The sequence below is a fragment of the Mauremys mutica genome, chromosome 3 (assembly GCF_020497125.1).
Source record: "Mauremys mutica isolate MM-2020 ecotype Southern chromosome 3, ASM2049712v1, whole genome shotgun sequence".
Classification (NCBI taxonomy): Eukaryota; Metazoa; Chordata; order Testudines; family Geoemydidae; genus Mauremys; species Mauremys mutica.
Window position 1 is genome coordinate 81,843,986 of NC_059074.1, and position 14,595 is coordinate 81,858,580.

Below are 14,595 nucleotides of genomic sequence, written 5' to 3' on the forward strand. Positions count from 1 at the left end.
GTGGGTGAGGTAATATCATTTATAGGATCAACTTCTCTGGTGAAAGTGCAAAGCCTTCCAGCTTATACAGAGCTCCTCTGTGTAGCTCAAAAGCTTGTCTCTCTCACCAATAGAAGTTGGTCCAATAAAAGATATTATCTCACCCACCTTGTGTGTCTAGTATTCTGGACCAACACAGCTACAACAACACTGCAAGCAAGACTTGGTTATCTTTCTTCTGTGGTTTGAAGCTCTAAAAGAGGTAAGAGCTACATGTGCTGTTTAGAGGAGATGAACTTTTCCAAAAATGCTAAAAAGCTGGATGCTGTACTAGAGGTTCAACTGAGGCTTGGTCTACGTTGACAACTTATGTCAGTATAACTGTTGCTCAGGGGTGTGGAAGATTCTCTGAGTGACATAGCTATACTGACCTAACCCCTGGTGTAGACATCTTTGTGTAGATAGGAGGACTTCTCCCATTAATATAGCTACTTCCTTAAAGGAGATGAAGTACCTACACTGATGGGGAAAGCTCTCCCATCTGCGTAGGTAGCATCTTCAGTAAGCACTACAGCAGCGCAGGTGCACCACTCTAAGTATATGCAAGCACTGGGGGCGTGGGTCTACACTAGCAAAGTTACAGCACTGGCAGTTACAGCACCGCTCAGAGAGCACAGAAGGGAAACCATTGTTGTGTGTTCACACTGACAGCTGCCTGCACAATAGCATGTTCACACTTGCAGCAGTATTTGGAGCGGTGCATTCTGGGCAGTTATCCCACAGAGCACTTCTTTCTCTTTTGCTGCTAAGACTTGTGGGAAGGGGAGGAGGGTCATGGGGTATCCTGGGTCCTGTCCCAATGCCCAATGATGCATTGCTTTGCATCGCAGCAATCACTGTGCTTCTGTCTGCATTTGGCGCCATCTTTCAACGGTTTGTATACTGTGTGCCCTTCATCTTCGGGCTGCAGGAATGAATCCTGAACTGCTGACCAGTATGCTGCTTGCTCTGACCAATACATCACAAGTGGCAGTGGAGTTATTCCTTAAACTACAAAGGCAAGAGGAGTGCAACATTGATCTTGCCACACGTACTAGCTACGACATGAGATTGCTTGTGGCATTCACAGAGGTGCTGACTACAGTGGAACGCCACTTTTGGGCTTGGGAAACAAGCACTGAGTGGTGGGATCACATTGTGATGCACATCTGGGTTGATAAGCAGTGGCTGCAGAACTTTTGCATGAGGAAAACCACATTCATGGGACTGTGTGATGAGCTCGCCCTAGCCCTCCAGCGCAGGGACATGAGAATGAGAGCTGCCCTGTCGCTGGAAAAGCATGTGGTGATTGCACTGTGGAAGCTGGCTACTCCAGACTGCTATCGATCAGTCGCTAACCAGTTTGGAGTGGGAAAGTCGACCTTTGGAATCATGTTGATGGAAGTGTGCAAGGCCATTAATCTCATCCTACACCGAAAGACACTGACTCTGGGCAATGTGCGTGACATTGTGGCTGGCTTTGCACAAATGGGCTTCCCTAACTGCGGAGGGGGTATAGATGGCACGCACATTCCAATTGACACCAGACCACCTAGCCACCAAGTACATTAATTGCAAGGGATATTTCTCAATGGTTCTCCAGGTGCTTGTGGATCACCGTGGGTGTTTCACAGACATTAACACAGGCTGGTCCAGAAAGGTGTGTGATGCATGCATCTTTCGGAACACTGGCCTATTCAGGAAGTTGCAAGTAGAGACTTTCTTCCTGGCCCAGAAGATCACCATATGGGAAGTCAAAATGCCCGTTGTGATCCTCGGAGACCCCACCTACCTCTTAATGCTGTCGCTTATGAAGCCATACACAGGGCAACTTGACAGCAGCAAGGAGCAGTTCAACAGCAGGCTGAGCAAGTGCAGAAGGACTGTTGAGGGTGCATTTGGCCGTTTAAAAGCCCACTGGCGATGCCTATATGGGAAGCTAGACCTTGCCAATGACAATATTCCAATGCTTATGGCCACGTGCTGTACACTCCATAATATTTGTGAAGGGAAGGATGAAAGCTTCACTCAGGGCTGGACCGCAGAGGCTCAGCACCTGGAGGCTGAGATTGAACAGCCAGAGACCAGGCCTATTAGAGGGGCACAGCATGGGGCCATAAGGATCAGGGATGCCTTGAGATAGCAATTTGAAGCTGAAAGCCAGTAATATTCGTTGCTATGCTTGGGATTGCAGTGTTTGTAATGCTAGGAGGTGATTGGTGCACATGATGCAAGAAGGGGCCTTAACATAATTGTATGTTGCTTTGCAGTGCTCTTTTTGCTTTCACTTAATAGAATAAAGATTGCTTTCAAACCAACACAATTCTTTTATTAAAAGACAACAGCTGGAAGAGAGAGAGTCAAATGAAAAAAATTCATCATCAGGGAGAGGGATGAGAGAAGGGAAGGTCTCAAGAGGAGGAGGGGTCTTGGGACAGCTACAGATTTGTGTATGTCCAGGGATCATACCCAACCTTCTCCTTTGGAGTAAAGTGCAGCAGGTGCTGTACTTCAGCAGGGCCAAACTGCAGAGAGATGGATGTTGAGTGCAGTGGGTTGAGTGCTGGACTGTGAGGAGGGAGGAGTTGAATGCTGCGGGTAGAGAGTGGAGCCAGGAGGTTGATAACTGTATGTTGGCAAGTGTGTGTGTGTTGGGGGGGGGGCGCTCATGAGAAAGAGTTATGCGCAGTGATGAGCTGCCAAAATATTAACAGGTTCCCTCCTCCTCACCTCACAAGGGGGTCATGCCCGCCCCGGGGACTCCTGCCCCATCCAACCCCCCATGTTCTTTGATGCCCTCCCAGGATCCCTGCCCCATCCACCCCCCTTCCCTGACCCCTGACTACCCCCTGCCACCCCATCCAACCCCTCCTCTCATTCCTAATTGCCCCACCAGGACCCCTGCCCCAACCAACCACCCCTTCTCCCTGACCCTTGACTGCCCCTGGAATCCCTGCCCCTGACTGCCCCACATCTCCCATCCAACCCCTGCTCCTTCCTGACTGCCCCCCCAGGACCTTTGCCCCCATTCAATCCCTCTGTTCCCTGCCCTCTGACTGCCCCACCCCATCCACCCCCCCCCATAATCCCCCAAACTCCCCTGCCCCCTTCCAACACCCCCTCCCTGCCCCCTTACCGCGCTGCCTGGAGCCACTCAGCCGGGACCAGCACCGGCGCCATGGGGCCCAAGCCGGAGCTGCGGGCCGGAACCAGCACCGGCGCCACGGGGGCCGGACCAGGGCCGGGCCGGAGCCGCGGCGCCGGGATCAGCACCAGACTGGGGCTGAGGGGAGCTGCTCTCGGGGACCAGGAGCTGGGCTGGAGGGAGCCGCTGAGCCAGCCGCACCTTTCCCCCCCCCCCCGCGCCCCAGCTTACCTGCCTGCCCCCTGCTTGTTCAGGCTTCCTGCGAACATCTGATTCACTGGAAGCAGGGGAGGGGGAGGAGAAGGGGGCGGAGCATTCAGGAGAGGAGGGGGAAGTGAGCTTGGGCCGGAGCTTTTGTTAAATAAAGGAAGCCCTTATAGAACCGGTTGTCCTGGAACAACCGGTTCTAAAAGGCCTGCTAAATTTAACAACCAGTTCCTGCGAACCAGCTCAAGCTCACCACTGGTTATGCGACAGCGGCTGTAGGGGAGGGCGGGCGAGGAGCTGCTCAGTTTGAAGAGCTAGTATTGCCTGGAGCGTGTCCACTTGGCGCTCCGTAATATTTAAGAGCAGCTCCGTGGTTTCTTTTTGGTGTGCCACGTTCTCCTTTCAGTTCCTCTTATCGCTGTCCCGACACTCCTTCAATTCCTGTTTCTCGGCGATAGAGTGCACCATAACCTCACAGAGAAAGTCCTCCTTAGTTCTTCTTGGCCGCTTTCTAATTCTGCACAGCCGTTCTGCCGCTGATAACAAAGAGGGAGGCTGGGCTCCCAAGGTCATCTCTGTGAAGTTTAAATGCAACATTTTACAGAAGCAGTATTGTTTGCAACACAGACAACACTGATACAGTGCTTTAAAACACAGCCAGTACTCACACACCTGTCACTAACCAGCACTGTAGGGGGGGCCTGATAATCATTCCTCACCCCACACTTTCCACAGGATGTGATCATTATGGAAGATATCTCGCTGCTGAGGGTGAGCAGGGAATCAAGGGACGGTCTTCTCCAAGCCTGTGGCTTCCGCCCTGGCCACTATGCGGCTCATCTGTGTGCAACAATGCTCTCCCTCCTCCCCGCCCATGATGGCAAAGTGGCTTGGGAAAGTTACCGTTAATGGGGCAAGAAACAAAGCAGCTCTGCCGAGGAACCTGCAGCAGCGGATTGCCCAGTATCTCCACAAGAATTTCCTGGAGATTTCTGAGGGAGGTTCCCGTGAAGAGTCTATCAACAGCCTGTTCAGTCGCTCAGACTAGGCATGCAGTGGGAGACAAGCCTGCTTTATGCAACCCTCCTACCCCCAACAACTCACTTCAGCAATTCCCAGAATCAGATCCACTTACCAGGGGCCTCGTCTCCTGTTTGCGCATCGCCAAGATCCGATGCTGTGACTGGCTAGGCTCCTCCATGGTAGAAAAGAGCTCCTGACTGCATGCATCTCTGGCCTTTGAGTCATCCTCTGCCTCTGGGTCCCCCACCCCCTCTTCATCCAAGATTTCCTCCTCCTGGCTCGGTCCACTCTTGACTGGCACGCAAGCCAATGAAGTATCCATGGGGGCCTTCGCAGTGGAGGTGGGATCGCCGAGTATCGCGTCCAGCTCTTTGTAGATCCAGCAGCTTGTGGGCGCAGCACCGGAGCGGCAGTTTGCCTCCCGTGCCTTGTCGTAGGCATTCCACAGCGCCTTCACTTTTACCCTACACTGCAATGTGTCCCAGTCATGACCCCTTCTATCATGCATTGTGAAATCTCTCCATAGGTATCATAATTCTTACGTCTGGAGCTCAGCTTTCCCCAATTGCTGATGAGGTCCAGCAGCTCAGCATTGCTCCAAGCGGGGGATCACCTGGTGCATGGAGCAAGCATGGCCACCTTGAAAGATGTGCTGAGACCACTGTACACATCACCAAGCAAACAGGAAGGGGACTTTCAAATGAATGTGTGGGGTGGGGATGACAGTTGGTCACCTGACAGCAGGGCAGTAGAGTTCAAACCAGTGACCTGAGAGGTGAGAACAGGCATTGTGGGACACCTCCCAGAGGCCAATCACAGCGTTGTAATAGCCACGGTGTCTACACTAGCACCACAGTGCTGTAGCCCCAGTGCAGAAAGCTGTATGCCTCTCAGGGTAGTTTTTTTAGAGCACTACAACTGCCCAGTTTCTGCGCACTAAGTGGCTTGGCAGTAGTGTGTACACCTTGGGAGTTACAGCGCAGAAAGCTGCTTTACTATGCAGAAACTTGCCAGTGTAAACAAGGCCTGAGTTAGCTGTTTCTGGGCTGCCCCAAAAGCAACGGAGAGACTCACTAGATCAGGGGTTCTCAAACTGGGGGTCGTGACCCCTCAGGGGGTTCTGAGGTTATTATATCGGGGGGTGCGAGCTGTCAACCTCCACCCCAAACCCCACTTTGCCTCCAGCATTTATAATGGTGTTAAATATATAAAAAGTGTTTTTAATTTATAAGGGGGGGTCACACTCAGAGGCTTGCTATGTGAAAGGGTTCACCAGTACAAAAGTTTGAGAACCACTGCACTAGACCCTTCAGTTTCAAAGCAGAGTGTAGTTTTAGCTGCATGTGATTCCTATTCCAGTACATTTGCATTGCTTTGGACATGCCGAGCTATTTATGCACACATGCAGCCAATAGGTCGGGCCTTGTGAAAGTGATAGGCTTGAATGGAACTGAATAAGTGTTGGGTACTGGTTAAACTGGTTTCAAATGCAGCAAGTGAGGCAGCTGCTGCAGAGAGAATGAGCTCTGAGCAATCCACTTAGAAAATGAGAATGTAAGGGAGTGAGTTAGGGTTTTGACCATCAAGAGTTTGTTCAGTAGTGTTATAACCCCATTGCAATGAGATGACATTTCAAGGTCCCCAACGGTGTTTAATGAGTCTATTACTCTCTTTAGGTAGCTTGCAGGAGTGCTTATCAAAACTGGGATAATCCCAGAAATAAGTTGCATGAAGTCTGTCAAATTGTTTGAAACTGTTATGTCCACATGCAAGAGTACTGGAGCAACAGAAAAATTAAACTTTGACTGCAGTTCTTTTAATGTACAGTAACTCCTCGTTTAACGTTGTAGTTATATTCCTGAAAAATGCAACTTTAAGCAAAACAATGTTAAGCGAATCCAATTTCCCCATACAAATTAATGTAAATAAGGGGGTTAGGTTCCAGGTAATTTTTTTTCACCAAATATATATATATATTATATATATATACACACAGTATATATTTTAAACAAACAATTTAAAACTGTTCATAGATATGATGATTGTGAAGCTTGGTTGAGGTGGTGAAGTTAGAGGGTAAAAGAGGGAGGGATATTTCCCAGGGAATGCCTTACTGCTAAATGGGGAACTAGCACTTGACTAAGCCCTCACGGGTTAACACATTGTTAATGTAACCTCTCACACAGGGGAGGGATAGCTCAGTGGTTTGAGCATTGGCCTGCTAAACCCAGCATTATGAGTTCAATCCTTGAGGGGGCCACTTAGGGATCTGGGGCAAAAACTGGTCCTGCTAGTGAAGGCAGGGGGCTGGACTTAATGACCTTTCATCCTGCTGAGTCAGTTGTTACAGTTTTACAGATAGGCAAATTGAGGCACAAAATGGTTAAATGACTTATGCAAGGTCATAGGGATTCAATGACAGAGCCAAAAATAGAACCCAGGAGTCCTGACTCCCTGGTCCATCTACTAGATACTATCTCTCCTTTTTCTGCCTCACGCTCCCTTCCTCATTTAGACATTTTTATCTACCTTTGTGGGGTGATTAAAATTTTAACTTCCATGAGCCAAGAGTACCATGATTCAGTGGATCTTGGCCCAGAGAGTCCAGGTTTGTGCCATGATTCTCCCATATTCAGACTTCCCAGGACCTCCTTTGCAGGGCTTCACAGGGTTTGCATATCATAGTGGGATAAAAGGCTTCTGTCAACAGTATCATCCCCTGCAACGCTAATGGTCTTTTGTAGATCGGTTATTGTATGAGGCAAAAGTTGGTTCCCTACTCCTAGTTCATTATTTGTGGTAATAATTCCTTATTCAAAGAACAATTAAAAAAACAATGTATGGTTAATTTTTAAAGAAATTTCACCATAATAAATTATCAAATGTTATACACATTTTTAATAAATTGTTTACTTAATTATTCACAAAAGGAACAGGGGTTAGATTGGCTGTGACAAAATACTTCTCAGGTCACCCCAGTGACATGCCTAAACTACTGTAATTCCCAGATTCAAAGCTTTCTTCTTAAGCAATATGCTGACATATGTCATGCTCCCTCCTCCCCACCATCCATTTTGTAAATAAAATTTGAAGAATGAACTGGGTTTTGACTAACTGCACATTGAAAAAATGCTGCTCTGGTCACCCAAGTGACATCACTGCACAACCATTAGGTTGTTCTGAAATAGCAAATAATAACTCCCTGATCTGAAGCTTTTTCCTCTGTGAAAAGTGGCAGCCCATGTCCTTGGTGCTTCAGAAGGGCTAATTTTCCAACCTGGTTCAGTAGTGAAGTGAAAGTAATCATTAGAAATAAAAACGCAATGTATAACATAGGGGGGAAAAGGGAAGTAAAGCTGTCCTTACCCATATGGAAAGTACGAAGCTGCATAGGGCACCTGCGTGCTGCTCCAGCCACTGCTTGAGTTCTTCCCACCCTGCCCCTTCCAAGCCCCACCTCTTCCTGCCCCTGCTCTGCCCCCACCCCACCCCACCCCACCCCACCCCCACTCCCCTGAGGACTGCAGCAGGGCTGGGCCTGCACTGACCGCCGCGCTTTCCCCACCACATCCTGGAGCATGAGGAGTTCTGTGCCCCTTGCTGGGCCCCAGGGCCGGAAGGGTTATCTCCTGCCGATTACTGGGGGGAGGGGGAGGCTATGCCCCTGTTTGCACCCACTTGCACATGCCCCCGTCTGGAAGATGTACTATAGTCAGATACTAGTTACTGGACTCAATACAGGAGTAACTGGATGCAATTCTGTGGCCTATCATGACATACAGACTAGATGATCCAGTGATCCCTTCTGGTCTTAAATCTATGAAAACCTTTTACTGTCGGTCTGCATGCACATCTATACCATAGTTTCCATCTGCATGTGGATATTTGGTATAGTAGTTGGCTGTCGGGATTACAGGATAAAAGACAGCATCAAATCATGCGGGAACTCCCTTCTGAGCTGAACAGGGCCTTAGAACACAAATTATTAGGAATGCTTAAAATGTAGGATGTCACCAGTGATCAGCAGCAACAATTGCTTAATTATTTTTTTCATAAGAAACAGCAACTTTATTTTACAATTTCATTGTGAACAAGATGCAGTGGTATATATCAATTGAGTAATAGGTATTTCATTATTCATTACACTTGCAATTAAGTCTGATACAGAAAATGTCAGAATTTGTCCCTCAGCTATTTCTAGAATATTTTTCTGTGCATGATAACAAGTATATTGAAAACAAGATGCATTTTTGGTTGTTACAGCAAAGCACTGAATTGCATTTTTTTTCAAATGTCGATCACTGACTTCCAACAATGAAATGTCACTTATCTCAGAAAAACCCTTCATCTGCTTTCTCTGAAGCTCTCCTCTACATAACTTGAATATAGCATTAATATTTACCAGGGTGAATTGATTTAATTCACTGACTCTAATTATAATATAAATCTGCAAGCAGGAAACCTTACATAACTGATTTTAGTCTTGTTTTGCATTTGTGCTATTTAATTATTTTCCTAAAGAAAGGTTGATTCGCATTGGTTGATTAAACATTAAAGTATGTTCATTGTACAGGTTATATTTAATTGCAAATCAAGTTAGTACTTTTTGCTAATCAGGGGATACACTCTGCACATTTATTTAAGCAATTATAAAGCTTAGTGTACACTTATTCAGACTCTTAATTTTTACTCTTTTGTTAGAAAATGGTGAATGTTGCATTTAGATGATTGTTGGAGTTTTTACTTGCAATTTATGTCAAATTCTACTTGGATGGAAACTGGAATTCCATTAGCAATGTCCAAAAACCATCATTTAATTTTTTATTGAATAAAATTACCTTAAATGCGCTGAATATGTAAAGGAGGGGGAATTTACAGTTTTTGGTCACCATGTCCTTCAAGACTTTAGAACAAGTAGATCTCATCCTCTCACAAGTAGTTTGCTCGTGTTTTTTTTTTTTGTTTGTTTGTTTTATTCATGGATTGGAAGATGAAGCTTTTCTGATTTCTCAACTCCAAACTGGTGTCTTAACTTTGAATGAACAACTCAGTGAACTGAACTAGTTAAATAAACTAATTCGCTGCACCTCCAGAAGAGACCAAGGCTCTCAAAAGCTGGTTTAGGAATTCAACAGACTATCACAGGTGCTTAGTGACTTCCAGCAGTTCAGTGGTTTGAAGTTTTGAAGAAAATCAGGAGCAAATATGTTCAGCTTAATATTTTTTCATTTAATTTAAATTATTTTGATAGATTATAGTAAGTCTATGCCTTAACATAGGTTATCAATTTTAAATAGGCTTTGTTTTGTAAAAGAAATATCCATTTAATTTAAATGTTAAGACACTTAAAATCAATTTTTATTCCCTGGTATTTAAAATGTGTCAATTTGAATAATTTAATAGGTTATCAACTTTATTTTCATAAATGTAAGTGTTTATTAAAAGGTACAAAGTTGTTGGATAACATACAACTCTGGGAATCATTTTATATATTTCCACAAACTTGGTCAAACTAATGGTTGGCATTTCTGTGATGGAATTCTGCAACTAATAAGGAAGTAAAGGTATTCCAGCTACATATGACGAGTTCTCCAAATTCCTTGAAAAGGATAGTACACCAAGCCACATTGCTACTGTACAAATGTCATAAAAGTAAAGACTGGTTCAACTAATTGTAGTCTGTTGGAATAAGGTAGTAATCCTAAATAGTTTGAGAGCCCTCCAGCAGCGATCAGTGTTTTAGAAGCTGTCAGAGCAGCAATATACATTAAGCTAGGTCTTAGAATATGTTTTTATGTAGTTAATAAACATGATATTTGGTAACTGTGCCCCTGTTCTCATGTTTTTGTGCTGTAATGAGCAAAGGAGACAACATTAATCCTACTATATATCTTTATATTTGTAACAAATTTTGATAAATGTAGCCATTTTTCCTGGTCTTAATTTGTCCAAGAACAAACCAGGGTTGCTATAGACCAGTGATACTCAGACTGAGACTCACAAGCCACAAGTGGCTCTCTAATGTGTCTCCTGTGACTCTTTGCAGCACGTGATACTAAAACACACTGATTTTAATTATTAGCCAATCAGAATGTTTTAGCTATGTTATCACTTGTAGTTGATAGAAATAATAATATTTGGTCAATCATTTTGCTGTGAGAATTTTTATATATTCCTGTCATACTGTTTAAATATGAATATATATTACTATAATAAATGAAACTGTGAATTCACACTACTGTGACTCTTTTGTATGTTGATTGCTAATTTGGTTCCTGAACCACTGAGGTCTGAGTATCACTGCTTCTTAATTTCTAAGTGTCCATATAATCTCCATGGTATAATTGTAGCTGGATTTGTAACAAATTGATTAAATTGTTTTTAGTTGATTTTTGCATGTATATTGTAAGTTTACTAACAAAGAAAATGCAAAATAGAAAAGGGGTTTCAATATTTTGCAGGATTGCCCAGAAAAGAATTTTGGGCTCTGGAAGTGGCATATTCTTGTCTCTTCATAATGGTTTCAGGGTTGTGTCACTTGGGATTACCTATGTGAGAAGCATTTTGTCATGTACAGCCCATCAATATCTAGTTCCTTACTCAAGTGCCATTTACAAAATGGAAAATGGGTGTGTGAGCTATGTCAGCATGTGGCACAAGAATAAAGCATTCAGTCAGGGAGTGTGGTGTCCCAACTATTTTCAGAACAGTTTAACAGTCACAGGAACATGGCAGTTTGGGCTGCTTCTAGAGCTGGTTGAAATCAAAACTTTTTATAGAAACAAATTAGTTTTAACAGGAAGGTTTCTCAGGTCCAAAATAGAGTTTAAAGAGAGACCCCAGAATAACCAGTTTGTCCCACATCCTAGGTTCATGTCCTAACTATCTGCTACAGAGACTGTGTCTGCTTCTGGACAATGAACAGGTAACTATTTTTCCAAAGTGTAACAGTTCCAACAGGAGAGAGTGATCCAATAGCCTGATGGTTATGGCACTCACATGCGATGTGGGAAACACGTTTCAACATTTTTCACCAAATGACTTGAACATCTGTTTCATTGCAATGCAGAATTAAACCAAATGCTGAAACTTCGATTTCCACCCCCACTCCCCCATTAAATGCAATGCTGTTTTCCAGCCAGCCCTACCCAAGAAGCATTTTGTCACTTACAGTTAGTTAAATCCAATTCATTATTCAAAGAGCTTTTGCAAAATGGAAGTAGGGTTGGGATGTGGCATGTCAGTGTATTGCTCTGGAATAAAGCCTCAGGTTGGAGAGTAACCTATATTCCAACTACTTCTGATCAGTCTAGTGGTCACAGGGATGACTTAAGAAGCATTTTGTCAAATACAGCCAGTCAAAGCCCAGTTCCTTATTATTTTGATGAAATGTCTAAAGTTAACCTTACATTGGTTTTGTTTTTTTAAAAAAGGCTTTTGAATAAGGATCTGGAAATGACAAATAAGGAACCCACTTCATCCTTGGATTATTGTTGACTCAGTCATCATTAACTTACTCTAAGCCACCCCCCACACTCTCTTCATTTTGGAAACTCTGTCCTGAAGAAACTGTATTGATGGGCCCATCCTTCCATAAGTTGCTGGAGAGCTGCTTGGATCTCAGAGGATCTGGTGACCTAATTAGTAAAACTCTTGGGTGTTTACCCATGGAAGTAGAGTCAGGCCTCCACTCCTAACAAACAAAGAATTCCAGGGAAACTATGAATCAAACTTGCAGCTTCCCTGTCCATATGCATCATAGGGGAACAATCTAGTTAATAGTTAAGGCTAAGTTTTTGTCATGGATATTTTTATTTTTAGTAAAAGTCAGGGACAGGTCACAGGAAATAAACTGAAATTCATGGCAGCCTATGACCTGTCCAGGGCCGCCCAGAGGATTCCGGGGGCCCGGGGTCTTCGGCGGCGGGGGGCCCTTCCGTTCCGGGACCCGCCGCCAAAGTGCCCCGAAGACCCGCGGCGGGAGCCCCCCGCCACCGAATTACCGCCAAAGCGGGACCCGCCGCCGAAGCGCAGCCCGGTCTTTGGCGGTAATTCGGTGGCGGGGGGGGTGTCCCCGCCGCGGGCCTTCGGGGCACTTCGGCGGCGGGTCCCGGAACAGAAGGGGCCCCCCGCCGCCGAAGACCGGGATGCGCTTCGACAGCGGCGGGTCCCGCTTCTCCCCCCCCCGCCTGGCCCCAGCCGCCGCTTCTCCCCCCCCCCCCCGCCGGGCCCCGGCCGCCCCCCCCCGCCGCTTCTCTCTCCCCCCCCCCGCCTGGCCCCGGCCGCCGCTTCTCTCCCCCTGCCTGGCCCCGGCCCCGGCCCCGGCCTCGGCCTCTTACCGAGCGCGTCGCCGGCAGAGCCTGAGCTCCGCCCCGCTCAGAGCCGCGTGGTGAGGGGGCGGGGCTGTGAGCTCCACGCCGAGCGGAGGCAGCTGCCCCGCCCCCTCCCCACGGCGCTCTGAGCGGGACGGGGCTCAGGCCCCGTTGGAGCTCCCAGCCCCGCCCCCTCACCACGCGGCTCTGAGCGGGGCGGGGCTCAGGGGCTCGGCCGGAGTCTCGGCGCTTGATGCGCCGAGGCTCCAAGAGAGGGGCGGAGGCGGGAGCCTCCGCTCTTCTCTTGGGGTCCCTGCGGAGCCCGGGGCCCGGGGCAAATTGCCCCCTTTGCCCCCCCCCCTCTGGGCGGCCCTGGACCTGTCCCTGACTTCCACTAAAAATATCCCTGACAAAAGGAGTAGGTGGATTCAGCACCCACTACTGCTGGGGCTCTCAGGTCCCCCACTGATGCAGTGCGTGGGAGCTCTGGGGTTCCTGCCCGGGACTGGGCTGCTGCAGGGTCCCCAGCAGGGGCGGCTCCAGACCCCAGCACGCCAAGCGCGTGCTTGGGGCGGCATGCCGTGGAGGGCGCTCTGCCGGTCGCCGGTCCTGCGGCTCCGGTGGACCTCCCGCAGGTGTGCCAGCGGAGGGACCGCTGGTCCCGCGGCTTCGGCGGAGCCGTGGGACCAGCGGACCCTCCGCAGGCACGCCTGCGGGAGGTCCACCGGAGCCGCAGGACTGGCGACCGGCAGAGCGCCTCCCATGGCGTGCCACCCTGCTTGGGGCGGTGAAATGGCTAGAGTCGCCCCTGGTCCCCAGACAGCTGGTAGCTGCAGAGTCCCCCAGCCACGGCTGCCACTGGGCAGCTGTGGGATCCCCCGACCAGGTTTGGGGCTGGGAGCTACGAGGATGGGTCTGGCTGGGAACTCCAGCCCCAGGGCAGAAAATGTCACAGAGGTCAATTGAAGTCACGGATTCCATGACCTCCGTGATATAATCATAGCCTTATTAATAGTTAGTAGAATATGATGTCCTTGCAATTATGTCTCGTAGCCACCAGGTGTCCATCATGCTGCTGTAACTAAAGATTTCCTAATGGTCAGACTGTAAGGGAGTTGCAGAGTTTAAACAAACAAAATTACAATTGGTTTTTGTGTTTTTAGCTGGACAGTGGGTATCTAAAAATCTTTTAAAAAGCTATTTTTTCCCCCAACTCAACATTTTGTACTTTTTTCCCCCAAAAAATCTTAATTTGATGTATTCAGCTGTTGCATTTTATGTAAAGGAGTACAACTCAGTATTCTTAATCTATTTCTCCTGAGCTGGAATATACTAAATATGGGCCAATATAGACAAAGAGGGCAGGAATGAGGTTTTGGTTAGCACACAGGAATAGAACACCCAAGAATGATTCCTGGCTCTGGAATAGACTTTTTGCAAGACACTGGCCATGTCCAGTCATGCATGTGCGCACACCCCACACCCCCATAGGAAAAGTAGATACCCTGAGTCTCAGGAGTACATAGAGACTAAATTAGTGGTTTTGAAGCATATTGAAATCCTTAAAGGTCTAAAATAATTGTACTACCCTCATCCCCCCGTCTCTGCACTGGACACAGGTGCCAGTAGACCTCGTAACGGTGGTGGCAGCATTTACCAAGCCAAGGTTAGAGAAAAGCTGTAACCTTGGGAGTTTAATACAAGCCTGGAGTAGCAAGTATTAATTTTTAGAATCATTGCAGGCCCCCCACGTTCTGCACTCAGGGTGACAGAGTGGAGATTCAGCTTTGACAATGTGGATCTCAAAGTCTCAGACAAAAAAACCCAGTTGCATACAGAGGAGTTCAGAGGCCATTCATGTAAGAATATTAGGCAAGAGAAGGGGTACAG